Raw genomic sequence first — 14,767 nt, 5'->3', positions numbered from 1 at the left:
CCTAATATATTCATTCATGAACTACGTAATATTTACTAAGCGCCTTTCATATGCCAGGCACTATGCTGAGTCTAGGGATATGAGGTTGAAGAGACATGCTTCTACTCTCCAGAAGGCTTAAGATACAGGCATGCAAATAAGTAATTATACTGTAATAAATAACCAAATTACTAGAAGTAAGTAGGAAAAGTCCCTATACCTACCAGATGATAAGAGAAGACTTCACCAAAGCTCTACAGATTTTCCCCTGAGACTGAAGGAAGAGTAAAGGCTTTCAGGTATAAGTATGATTTTCTTTCCCTGCTTTTTCTTTAATACAATTGCCATTTTACATAATATAGTATTAGGTGCCTTCTTAATAGCATCTGATCTACTTTCTCACTGCACCAGCGGGCTTCCTAGAATACAATTCTTATTATCACTCATATTCATGTAATACTGCTCTTACGTGAAGTATACCTAACTCATGGTTGGTCCATAATTAATGGATAGTGGTATTTTCTAAAAATGCATTAATGCACACATCCAAACCATATTAAGTTTTCAATTTAGAGTTCATACAAAGTCTACTTCCTTTCTATAGTAGTTATAGCTCCAGACTGCAGTTTTGAAATCCAATAAGTGGGATTATTATTTTGTTGTTGATACTTCTTTCTTTCTTCCTCCTTCCTTCCTCCCTCTTATTCTTTCTTTCTTAATAAGAAGGTTAAAAGAAATGGGTTATTAATGACAGTACAGTAAATAACATAAGCAAAAGCACAGGCATCACAGAAAGTGATGTCTCATTCAGTATTACTGAAATGTAAAATACCAGAGAGGGGTAACAAGAGGTTGAAGAAGATAATGTGACTAAGGTAAATTTATTTTTCTTTTTCTACCACATTGTCAAAGATGCAAGTTTCATGTCTTAGTAACCTGGAGATGACGATGCCATTTACACAAATAGAAAAAAAAGAAAGAATGAAAACAATTTAGATTGTGTAGACATTTGATCTTAGAAAGAATAGATCTAACAAACATACTAATCGCCTATTTTTCTATTCTCTCCAAAATCTATTTCTACTGCATGATCCTTTTAAATAATATATGAACATACATATATATACAAATTGTGATTGAATTTAGAATCCAGAAAAAACAATGTTTTAACCAAAAAAAAAAAGAAAGAAAGAAAGAAAGAAAGAAAAAGGTATGCTTTCTTTTCTAGGACACTGAAAACTTGTAACCCAACATGTTTCTCTTTTCACTTTGGCTGCCAGGAAATCTAAGAATCAAATTCAATGCCTTATAGCTATAATCAGCTCATCTCTGGAACCTGATAATGTTACCTTTAAGTAATGGCTCTTCGGTTGCTTGTTTTATCACTAATTGTTCTATTCCACATTTTATTCAGTCCTATAAGCCATGTAAAATTCTTTGGATGCAATAAAATCCTTAATGAAAGAAACATTAATGCAAAAATGGCTTACAATATTTTGAAACAGCTTGTTTTACTAAGCAAATTAATCAGTAATATTGTTTATGTAAATAATCTGCTCAGTAAATCACTTCTTCATAAATACACAAAGATAAAACATTTCAATGAAGTCAAATTAATTTTTTAAATCAGTAAGAGTCAAATTAAAGACTATAGTTTATACAAATTAAAGAATATAAAGAGTCTAATGACATGTATATAGGATTACTTGCTAACTTTGCCCATCAAATCCTAAGAACGTATTCAAATATCAAGTTAGTTTATTTTTATAGGCAGTTTACACTTCACAATGACTCCTACACATTTTCAGATTTCCAGGCATATCCGTTCCAAGTTAATCTACACCACTTTCAAGTTATTTACTTAATGAACATATATGGTACTTGTTTCTTTTATACATTACTTTTTATACCTAATGAACACTAGGTTATTTTTTTCTAAGATATTTTTTTTTTCTAAGATATTTTAATCTGATTTTCTTTCTGAAAACATTAATATATTCAGATTGGAGAACAATTAGATATTTTTCAGATATAATCAATAATCAACAGATCATAAATTTCTTCTCTGAATGTAAAAAAGTAAAAATATGGGGGCCGAGTTGCTTTGTATGAAGCCAATTTTCAGTCTCATTCATTTAAGAGAACCTCTTATTATCAGCATCTGATGTCCAGTGTCTTGAAAATTGTTGTTTATGTTTCAGGGGTTTTTTTGTTCTTTTGTTTGTCTGTTTCAAGCAGGTACGAACATCAGATAAGGAAAGTCATTCCTGACATATGGCAAACAAACGAGGTATACCTTCAGCTACTCCAGTTTAATGTCTTAAGAGTTTCCAGCCCATGGTGAGAGGAAAGGGAATCCAGGTAGAGCCAGTGGAATCCATGAGTTGAGAAAATGAGCTGATAGTGCAAGGAAACCAAGGTAATTAGAGGCCACAGGACAGAGCACCAAAGAGGAGAGAGCTGTATACAGTGAGATCCTCGAAGACTGGAGAGGGTTCTCTTTCAGTATGATCATAAATAGTTGCAAGGAAACTTCCCAAGACAGGAAAAAGTACTATGTGAGAGAATATGAGAGAACAGTACCAGATACTCACATAAGCTGGGGAACAGCACCTGTTCCCAAGAGTGGGGCTACAAAAAATCCCTCATACCTGTGGGCACTGAATAGAATAATCAGGAAGGTATTGCCTCACAGTAGGTAATAATCATCCCTAGATGGATCCACTCAACAAACCCTAAAAGCAAGACCTGAAATGATTAAACTGTTTTCAAGTAATTTAACTGCATCCCAGTAAAAAGCTCAAGAATTTACAGGAATACAAAAATATCCAGAAGCTAAGAAGGTAAAATTCAAATATGAGACATCCAAAGATTACTCAGCATACAAAGAGGCAAGAAAACAACCCAGGACGAGAAGAATAATCAACTGATGGAACTGACCCAGAATAGATAGAGATGTTAGAATGAGCAGAGGATATTAAGTTATTTTACTTGTATTCCACATGTTCAAGAAGCTAAGAAGATATACAGACAATATAATTTTATACACACACACACACAAAATGAACTAGATAAAAACTACATCTGAGATGAAAAATAAACTAGTGGGATTAATGGCAGATTGCATGTAGCAGAAGAGACTAGTGAATTTGAAGAGTAGAAATAGGAACTACTCAAGATAAAACAGAAGAAAGAATCTAAAAAAATGAAAAGAATATCAGTTCTTTTCCAAAAGCTATGAGTCCCTCCAATATACTAATAATACTTCCTAATATATGAACCTGATATTAATACTTTTTAATATACTAATAAATGAAATAAATAAAAGAATAAATAAATAAAAGTAGGGAGGGGAGAAATAACTGGGAGGAAATGTCCCAAAATTTTCCAAACTTTATGAAAACTCTAAACCCACAAATCTAAGAATCTTGATGAACCCCATGGCAAGAAATATTGAGAAAACTGCACCATGGCACATCATAATCAAACTGCTCAAAACCAATGATGAAGAGAAAATCTTAAAAGCATCCAAAAAAACTAATTATATATATATAAATTATATATATATATAAACTATATATATATAAATTATATATATATATAAATTTTATATATATATATATATATATATATATATATACACACATACATACATACAGAGTAAGATAAAGATTACAGCAGACCTAGGGCCCCAGCGCCCGGGCCATGGCGGCGGCGGTGGCGAGAGCTGCTGTCTAAGCAGCGGCTGCGGACCGAGTGAACTCGGCCGGGGAGCCCGGGCACCGGGAGAGGCGCTGTGGTGGTGGGAGCGCAGACGGCTGGAGACTGCCTACCTCTCCTCCTCCCCGGCGGCGGAGGCCTCGTGGCGGGGGTCTGTGCCCGGTCACCATGACGACGCTGACGAATGCCCAGAATGAAAGCAAAACGTGGGAACTGAGTCTGTATGAGCTCCACCGGACCCCTCAGATGTGCCAGAGAGGTAGAGCAAGTATTACTATCTTCATTTGAAAGATAGTAAACAGTTTGAAATTACCTTCGCCGCTCCTCAGTTCCGCATGATGGGTCAGTGCATGTAAGACTCACCTTCAGAGTTTATTAAAAATGGAATTCCCTCTCGCCCCTACCTGTAACATTGTGATACAGTAATGGGATGGGACCCTAGAATCTTCATTTTTAACATGCATCCTAGAGGATTCTTATATAGGTAGTACCAGGACTGCACTGTAAGAAATTCTGTTGACCAAGTAAGTCTTCCACAGATGGAAAATCTATGCCATGCCCATCCCTAGGCCTATCACCAAATCTCAGATCCTCCTATTCCAAAGCTCCTACTCTTAGAATTCCCAATTTCCTCAAGTGGACAACGGGAGGTACCCAAATTCTGACATCTCACTGTATTTCTCAAGACTCCAAGTTCATGGACCACTTGTTTCTAAAACCCCTTTCCCCCCAACCCACCCACTGCCTTTCCACTCATCGACACCTCCAGGAAGCCATCATGGATGGCACAGAGATTGCAGTTTCCCCTCGGTCGCTGCATTCAGAGGTCATATGCCCCATCTGCCTGGACATGCTAAAGAATACGATGACAACCAAGGAGTGCCTCCACCGATTCTGCTCTGATTGCACTGTCACGGCCCTGCGCAGCGGGAACAAGGAGTGCCCTACCTGCGGAAAGAAGCTGGTATCCAAGCGGTCTCTGTGGCCAGACCCCAACTTCGATGCTCTGATCTCTAAGATCTACCCCAGCCGGGAGGACTATGAGGCCCACCAAGACAGGGTGCTCATCCGCCTCAGCCACCTGCACAACCAGCAGGTGCTGAGCTCCAGCACTGAGGAGGGGCTGCGCATGCAGGCCATGCACAGGGCCCAGCATGTGAGATGGCGGATGCCTGGGTCAGATCAGACCACAACAATAAGTCAGGAGGAATGAGAACCGGGGGAGGGAGAGGGGGGTGGAGAGGACGTGAGCTCAGACTCTGCCCCTGACTGTGCCCCAAGCCCTGCTCCCAAGCGACCCCATAGAGGAGGCACCGGGGGAGCAGTGTAGGGACAGAGGGAGGTGGCACTGGTGGGGTGGGTGGAGGTGCCGGTTCTGAAGACTCTGGTGACCAGGGAGGGACCCTGGGAGGAGGAACCTTGCCCCCCACCAAGCCCTCCTGGGGCTTCCAGTCCCCCAGAGCCAGGTGGAGAAACTGAGCTCGTGTTCCGGCCCCACCCTCTGCTCGTGGAGAAGGGAGAATACTGCCAAACTAGGTATGTGAAGACAACTGGGAATGCCACAGTGGACCATCTCTCCAAGTACTTGGCCCTGCGCACGGCCCTCGAACGGAGGCATCAGCAAGAGGCAGGGGAGCCAGGAGGGCCTGGAGGGGGCGCCTCTGACACTGGAGGACCTGATGGGGGAGGTGGGGAGGGTGGGGGTGCCAGAGGAGGTGACTGCTCTGAAGAGCCTGCCTTGCCCAGTCTGGAGGGTGTCAGCGAAAAGCAGTATACCATCTACATCGCCCCCGGGGGTGGAGCTTTCATGACACTGAATGGCTCGCTGACCCTGGAGCTGCTGAATGAGAAGTTCTGGAAAGTGTCCCAACCACTGGAGCTCTGCTATGCCCTCACCAAGGATCCAAAGTAACCCCGCAAGGGGACAGCCAGAGGATGGGGACCATGGGGTGTCCCTGAGTCCTGGCCCACCACCCAGCTTCTTTGTCCCCCAGAGTCCCCCAGCCCGGCCAGCCAGCAAGAGGACACAAACGAGGACAAGTGGCTTTTATACAATTATCTATATCAGATTCTTCTATATTGTACAGAGTGGGGCCTGCGCCCCCATCTACTGACTTTTCTGTTGCCCCCAACCTCCCATCCATGCAAGATGTTGGGAAGGGTGAAGAGCCCTTCCCTTCATGCCCTTCTACCAACAACAACAAATTTGCTTTTTTTCCTCTTCGGGGAGGGAAAAAAAAAAAAAAGATAACAGCAGACTTCTTATCAGAAACAATGCAAGCAAAAAAACAGTGGAGTAAAATCTTTCAAGGACAAAGGAAAAAAGCCATCAACCAAGAATTCTAATCGTAGCAAAACATCTTTCAAAAAAGAAGGAAAAATAAAGACTTTTTAACATAAACAAAAGCATAAGGGATCCATCACCAGCAGACCATCATTACAAAACAAATGTTAAAGGAAATCCTTCCAACAAAAACAAAATGATGCTGGCTGGCTGGAAATACCCATCTCTGCAAAGGAATGAAGAGCGCTCAAAATGGTACCACATGGGTAAATATATATCTTTTTCCTCATTATTTAAAAGTATCTAAAAGATAACTGCTTGCTTAGACAAAACAATTACAGGGTTTACAACATGTATCAATATAAGTGAATGTATGACCAGAAAAGTATAAAGGCTGGGAAGAGAAATTAAAGTACACTCTGTAAAGTTCTTACACAACACAGGAAGTGGTAGAATATCACTTAATAGTAAGTAGACTCTGAGAAGTTGAAGATATATAAATCATACTATAAATCATATAACAACAACTAAAATAAAAGATTATAGCTAATAAGACAAATTTAAAAAATCATAAATGTATTCAACTAATATAAAAAAAGGGAAAACAGAAAACTAAGAAAAGATAAGCCAAATAGAAAACAGCAAGATAACAGACACAAACTTAAATCAAACTCAAACAAATCAATAATGACTTTAAATGTATGTCATCCAGATCTAAATGGCAAGTTATTGGTCTGAATCTGAAATGAACAATTACAAGTAATGAGACTAAATCGGTAATCAAAAACCTCCTAACAAAGAAATGTCCAGAACCAGATGGCTTCACTGGTGAATTCTGCCAAACATTTAAAGAATTCATACCAATCCTTCTCAAACTCTTTTCCATATAATGGAAACAGAGGGAGTACTTCCAAACTCATTTTGCAAAGCTAGCATTACCCTGATAACATAACCAGACAAAATCATTACAGAGAAAGAAAAAAAAAAAGAAAAGAAAAGAACGTTACAGGCCAATATACCTGGAAAACATAGATCCTTAACAAAACATTGGCAAACCAAACGCAACAATATATTAAAAGGATCATAACCATGATTAAGCGGGATTTATTCCAGGCATGCAAGAATGGTTCAAACATCACAAATTAACCAATGTGATTCACAGATTAACAAAATGAAGGTTAAAAGTCATATGATCATCTCAACAGATACAGAAAAAGCATTTTAAAAAAACTCAACATCACATTCATAATAAATACTCTCAACAAACTGGGTATAGAGGGAATGTACTGCCACATAATAAAGGTCATATATGACAAGCCTACAGCTAACATCATATTCAATGGTGAAAAGCTGAAAGAGCAAGGTGCCCACTCTCATCACTCCTATTCAACACAGTATTGGAAGTCCTAGCCAGAGCAATTTGGCCAAAGAGGCAAGAAAAAGAAAAAATAAAAGCCACCAAAATCTGAAAGGAAGAAGTATACCTGTTTCTATTTGCACATGACATGATCTTATAATACAGAAAACCCTAAAGACTCCACTAGAAAACTATCAGACTAATAAATGAATTCAGTACAATTACACAATACAAAATCAACATACAAAAATCAGTTGTGTGGAAATGTAAATTTGTCCAGTCACTATGAAAAATAGTATAAAGGTTCCTCAAAAAGTTAACAATAGAGGGACTTTCCTGGCAGTCCAGTGGTTAAGACTCCACGCTACCACTGCAGGGGGCATGGGTTTGATCCCTGGTTGGGAAACTAAGATCCCCCCTCAGGCGGCGTGGCCAAGAAATTTAAAAAAATGTTAAAAAAAAAAAAAGGGGAACTTACCTTGTGACGCAGTGGTTAAGAATCCACCTGCCAATGCAGAGGACACAGGTTCAATCCCTGGTCCAGGGAGATCCCACATGCCACGGAGCAACTAAGCTCACATGCCACAACTACTGAGCCTGCGCTCTAGAGCCCACAAGCCACAACTAGTGAGCCCACACACCACAACTACTGAAGCCCACATGCCTAGAGCCTGTGCTCCGCAAAAAGAGAAGCCACCGCAATGAGAAGCCCACGCACCACAATGAAGAGTAGCCCCCACTTGCCGCAACTAGAGAAAGCCCACACACAGCACTGAAGACCCAACACAGCCAAAAATAAATAAATAATTTTTTTAAAAAAAATTAACCATAGAACTACCACATGATCCAGCAATTCTACTTCTGGGTATATACCCAAAGGAGATGAAACCACTACTTTGAAGAGATATCTGCACTCCCATGTTCAGTGCAGCATTATTTACAACAGCCAAGACATGGAAACAACCTAAGTGTCTGGCAACAGATGAATAGATAAAGAAAATGTGATATATACTCATTTGTATGGACATGTGTATGTCCATACAAAGGAATATTATTCAGTCAAAAAAAAGAAGAAAATCCTGTCATTTGCTACAGCATAGGTAGACTTTGAGGGCATCATGCTAAGTGAAATAAGACAGAGAAAGACAAATATTGTATGATCTCGTTTATATGTGAAATTTAAAGACAGCAAACTCATAGAAACAGAGAACAGAATGGTGGTTGAGGCAGGAGGTAGGGGTGGGGAAAATGGGTGAAGAGAGTGAAAAGGTATAAATTTTTAGTTATAAGATAAATAAGTTCTGGGGATATAATGAATAGCACAGTGACAAAGAAAAAAAAGTCATCCAACATCTCAATTCAAAGGCCGAGATTCTTAGATTAGAATAAAAATTAAGACTCAAATATATACTGCCACCAAGAAATCCACTTTATATAAAGAAACAAATAGATTAAAAAGACAGGAAAATATATACTAGTCAATGAAAGCAGAAGTCTATATATTACTATCAAAGTAGATTCCAGAGCAAAGACTATTACCAAGGTTAAAGATATCATTTCATAATGCTAAAGAACTCAATTTATCAAGAGGAAATAATAACCCTAAATGTTTAGACACCTAATAACAGAGCTTCAAAATACATGAAGCAAAATCTGATAGAACTCAAAAAGAAACAGACAAACCCCCCCAATTACAGTCAGAAATTTCAGTCCCCCCATCAATAATTTGTAAAAATAAGGAGACAAATTCAGCAAGGATATAGGAGACCTGAACAATACTATCAAACAACTTATCCTGACATTTTTCAAACACTCAACCCACCAAAAGCAGAATATATACTGTTTTCAAGCGAATATGGAACATCCATCAAGTTAAAACATATTCCTGACTGTCAAATTTCGATAAATTTTAAAGAATTCAAGTCATAAAACATATGTTTTCTGACTATAATCAAATCAAATTAGAAATCAATAACAGAAAGATATCAGGATAATCCACCAATATTTGAAGCTAAAAAACACACTTGTATGGATCAAAGAAGAAATCAAAAGGGGAGTTAGAACGCATTTTGGACCTAGCTGTAAATGAAAATACAAAATACCATAATTTGTGGGATGCTGTTTAGGGGAAAATTTATATCACCAAATGCCTACATTAGACAGAAAAAGGTCTCAAATCAGTAACCTCAGTTTACACTTTAAGAGGCTACAAAAAGAGCAAATTAAACTAAGACTAAGCAGAAAAAGGGAATAATAAAGACCAAAGCAGAAATCAATGAAATAAAAACAGAAAAACAGAGAAAAATCAATGAAGCCACAAACTGGTCCTTCTAGACGATCAATAAAAGAGATAAGCCTCCAGCCAGAGTGATCAGGAAAGAAAGACAAATTAGGAATAAGAGGGGTGACATCATCACAGATTCTATAGATATCAAAGGACAATAACGGAGCATTATAAACAACTTTATACCTATAAATTTGACAACTTATATGAAATCGGAAAATCCCTTGAACGATACAAACTACCAATGTTCTCTCAAGAAGAAACAGATAACCTGAACAGCCCTCTATTAAAGTAGTTAAAAACCTTCCCTCAAAGAAAACTCCATATCTAGATGGCTTCACTGGTGAATTCTACCAAACATTTAAGGAAAAAAAATACCAATTTTACATGAACAATTCCAGAAAACTGAAAAGAAAGGAATGCTTCTCAATTAATATTATGAGGCTAACATTACCTGTTATAAAAAAGCAAAAACATTACAAGAAAAGTACAGACCAATATCCCTCATAAACATAATTACAAAATTACAAATGTTTTAGAGTATCAAATCCAACAATATATAAAAATGACATATCACAATCAACTTAGGTTTGCAGAGGATTGCAGAGTTGATTTAACACTTGAAAATCCATGACTATAATTTATCACATTAACAGAATGAAAAAAAATTTAAAAACCTGTTAACCTCAATAGAAACAGAAAAAGCATTTGACATATCTAATATCTATTCTTGATGAAAACTCTCAGCAAACTAGAAAGAGAATAAAACTTTCTCAACATGACAAAGGGCATCTATAAAAACCTACAATTAACATCATATTGTATGGTAAAAAACTGATCACTTTACCCTTAAGATCAAGAAAAAGACAAGGATGTCCACTCTCACCACTTCTATTCTACACTGTGCTAGAGATTCCAATAAGTTCAAGACAAGAAAAAGATATAAAGGCATCCAGGTTAAAAAGAAGCAAGACCATCTTTATTCACAGACAATGAGATCATGTATGTAAAAAACAAAAAATCCCATGAAATCTATAAAATACTAATAAGCGCGTTTAGCAAGGTTTCAGGATACAAGCTCAATATACGAAAATCAACTGCATTTCCTTTTACTAGCAATCAGAAATAGTCATGAAGAGGCTTCCCCGGTGGTGCAGTGGTTAAGAGTCTGCCTGCAAGTGCGGGGCACACGGATTCGATCCCTGGTCTGGGAAGATCCCACATGCCGCAGAGCAATTAAGCCCATGCGCCACAACTACTGAGCCTGAGTTCTAGAGCCCGCAAGCCACAACTACTGAGCCCACGCATCTAGAGTCTGTACTCGGCAACAAGAGAGGCCACCTCAATGAGATGCCCACGTACCACAACGAAGAGTGGCCCCCACTTACCACAACTAGAGAAAAGCCCGCGTGCAGCAACGAAAACCCAACGCAGCCAAAAATAAAATAAATAAAATAAATTTTTTTTAAAAATGGTCATGAAGATATCATTTACAATGGTATCAAAAGTAGAAAATATTTAGGGATAAGTGACAAAAGATGTGTAAGACCTGTAGATTAAAAAGTATAAAATGCTGCTAGAGAAATTAAAGAAGCCCTATATAAAATGAAGAAACATACCTTGTTCATGAGTCAGAGAATTCAATATTGTCAATTTTTCCCAAAGTGACCTACAAATTCATCACAATCCCGATCAAAACCCCAGCAAGAATTTGTTTGTTTGTTTATTTATTTATGAGAAACTGACAAGCTAATTTTAAAACCCATACAGGAAGGTAAAGGACCTGGCATAGCTCCCTCCCACCACTCCAAAAAAAACACAAACCTTTGAAAAAGAAGAACAAAGTTGGAGGGACAACACCATCTAATTTCAAGATTTATTATCAAGTTACGGTAACAACAAAAAAAGCCACTGTGGTACAGGCATCAACACAGACAAACAGATCACCAGAACAAAACAGAGTCCCAAAATAGAACCATACATATATAGAAAACTGAGTTTTGGAAAAAGTACAAAGGCAATTCAGTGGAGAAAGGGCAGTCATTTTCAACAAATGGTGCTGGAAAATTTGGATATCCATATGCAAAAAAATAAACTTCAATCCATACCTCAAACCATATTTGCAGAGTTCACTCAAGATGGATCACAGACCTAAATATAGATCCTAAAATTTTAAAACTCTAGAAGAAAACATAGGAGAAAATTTTTGTGACCTTGACTTTGGGCAAAGATTTCAGATACAACACCAAAAGCATGAACCATAAAAGAAAAACTTGATACATTGACTTTATCAAAATTAAGAATTCCTACTCCTTCTAAGAAAATAATAGAATTAAAAGACATCCAAAGACTGGGGGAAAAAAAAATCTTTGCAAATCATGTATCTGATAAAGTACTTGTATCCAGAATATATACAGAATTTTCAAAACTAAATAAGAAAGCAAAAAACTCAATTTAAAAATAGGTGAAAGATGTGAACTCGATTTCATCAAAGAAGTTATACAATGGCAAATTAAGCACATGAAAAGAAGCTCAATGTTATTAGATATCAGGGAAACACTAATTATATCCACTACATAACTTATTATAGTGGCTGACAAGAGAAAGAAATACCATACCAAGTGGTGTTGGTGCATTTGTGGAGGAACTAGAACTCTCACACACTGCTTGTAAGGATGTAAAATGGTAAAAATACAGAAAACAGTATATCAGCTTCTAAAAAGAAACACACAACTGCCATAGGATCCATCCATGCCATTCCTAAGTATTTATTCCAAGAGAAAAGAAAGCATATATCTATATAACACGTACATCTCACAGCAGTTTTATACGGAATAGTCCAAAACTGAAAACCCACATGTCCATCAACATGTGAATGGGATAATCAAATTATAACATATCCATACAATGGAATATTACTCAGCAATAAGAGCAAAGTACTATAGACACACCACCACAAAACAAATAGAGGAATTTCAAAGTATGCTGAGTAGAAGAAACCAATCAAAAAAGAGTAAATACTGTTAATTCCATATATATATAAAATACAAACTAATGTAGAGGAGAGCAGATCAGTGGTTGCCCAGGGAAGGGGTAGGATGGCAGGCAAGGAAGGGTGAGAGGAAGGGATTACAAAGGGGCAAAAGGAAACTTTGGGAGGTTACAGATATATTTATTTTCTTGATTGTCTATGTTCCTAATCTTGATTGTCATGATGGCTTCACAAGGTATATGTATGTCAAAAATATGTATATGTATATGTATGTACTCAATTACCCCAATGTTCATAGCAGCATTATTTACAATGGAAACAACCTAAGTGTCCATCAATGGATGAAAGGATAAAGAAGATATTGGTGTATATACACAATGGAATGCTACTTAGCCACAAAAAAGAATGAAATATGGCCATTTGTAGCAACATGGGTGGACTTGGAGGGTATTACACTAAGTGAAATAAGTCAAAGAAAGACAAATACTGTATGATATCACTTATATGTGGAATCTAAAAAATACAAGAAAACAGTGAATATAACAAAAACAGCAGCCTCACAGATATAGAGAACAAACTAGTAGTCACCAGTGGGGAGAGGGAAGGGGGGAGGTACAATATAGGGGTAGGGGATTAAGAGGTACAAACTACTATAAAATAGTAGTTTAGCTTATAAAATAAGCTAAAAGGATATATTGTACAACGTGGAGAATATAGCCAATATTTTATAACTATAAATGGAGTATAACCTTTAAAAATTGTGAATCACTGTATTTTATACCTGTAACTTATATAATATTGTATATCACCTGTACTTCAATTTTTGAAAAAGCATTCAATTATATGCTTTAAATATGTGTGATTTATTTTCTGTCAATTACACCTCAATAAAGCTACTAAAAAGAATGATCCAACAATAATCAATATATTTATTAGCTAATAAGCACTTATCTTTTTTTTTAAGTTAAGAAGACTGAACTGTTACCTTGCCATACAAGAAAATTATCAATAACATTTACTCAATATCCACTTCATGCCGAGAATTATGTTAGCCATTTAGTTAGATACCAAGTTACGTGCTAACTTACTATCATTATCTTAAGGCCATTAATTGTAAAAAAAAAACCCAAAAAACAGAGGGGGCAGGGGGAGAGGTCAACATGAAACTTCAGCAACTAGACAAGGCCTTATTTCTATTTTTTAATAATTCTAACTTCCAGTTCCTAAAAATCAAACACACAGCAATATCAATAAACACAGTAGATTTAAATCTAAATCCTCCAAGTTCTATAAATTCATCTGGAATTGCCCTTTAGCGGGAACACATGCCAGGACAAAGGCTTACACCAGATATTTAAATTACGTTCTCATATATTGGGATGCACTGAATTCTATAAATACCCTGGGTGAATGGCAGTTCCATTTAAAGGTTAAAAATACAGTTTAGATGGGACCAAACAAAAGTCAAAATCCTGTGTAATTGGCGATGCCCCATTATTCTGCAAACTAGTTTCCTCACAGAGTTTACTTTATGTAAAACCTGCACTTAACTTGCAAAAAGGATCTGAAGCGGCTCTCCCATCTGCAAAATGGGAGAACTCTAAGACACCTTTCAGTCTTTGCCATTCTACTCTCTCCCACTCATTTTCTTAGGAATCACATTAATCATATTTCAAACAAAGTAACTGTAACCACTTAAAGATACAGAATATTTTATTCAATTAATTAATATGTTCGAACCAAGTGCAGGATTTGGAGGTCCAACTGTTTTTGTTCTATATTTTGACAAGGTTTACCTCAGCACCATTGACATCTGAAGCTAGAATATTGTTGTGAGGGATTATCCTGTGCGTTTCAAGATGTTTAGCAGCATACCTGCTACCCACTAGATGCCAGTAGCACCTCTCTCCAATTGTGAAAACCAGAAGTGTCTCCAGACATTCTCACTGTCCCCAGGGGAGCAAAACTGTCCCTGGTTGAGAATTACTGTTCTAAAATGAGTGCAGTAATCTCTCCGTATGGACCTCCTCCACTCACGGGGCAGGGAGTATCTGAAAGCACAAAGTCCTCCATTTGAAGGTTCATAAGGATATTTTAAATGTTTATGTACAGTATATGCTCCATCTAAAAATAAATAAATTTCTAAAAAGC

At 37.3% G+C, this 14,767-nt stretch overlaps 1 protein-coding gene and 1 pseudogene across 2 annotated transcripts in view; one reads left to right on the top strand and one right to left on the bottom strand.

Annotated features, from left to right (window-relative positions):
• RALGAPA1 (Ral GTPase activating protein catalytic subunit alpha 1) overlaps window positions 1-14,767 on the bottom strand; it is a 220,947-nt gene that overhangs the window by 203,807 nt on the left and 2,373 nt on the right. The window lies entirely within an intron of this gene.
• On the top strand, window positions 3,868-5,889 carry LOC132530504 (E3 ubiquitin-protein ligase RING1-like; annotated as a pseudogene).

This window comes from Lagenorhynchus albirostris, chromosome 1, assembly GCF_949774975.1.
Source record: "Lagenorhynchus albirostris chromosome 1, mLagAlb1.1, whole genome shotgun sequence".
Lineage (NCBI taxonomy): Eukaryota > Metazoa > Chordata > Mammalia > Artiodactyla > Delphinidae > Lagenorhynchus > Lagenorhynchus albirostris.
The sequence above is the reverse complement of the archived record's forward strand: the minus strand, read 5'-3'. Positions and strand labels throughout refer to the sequence as shown.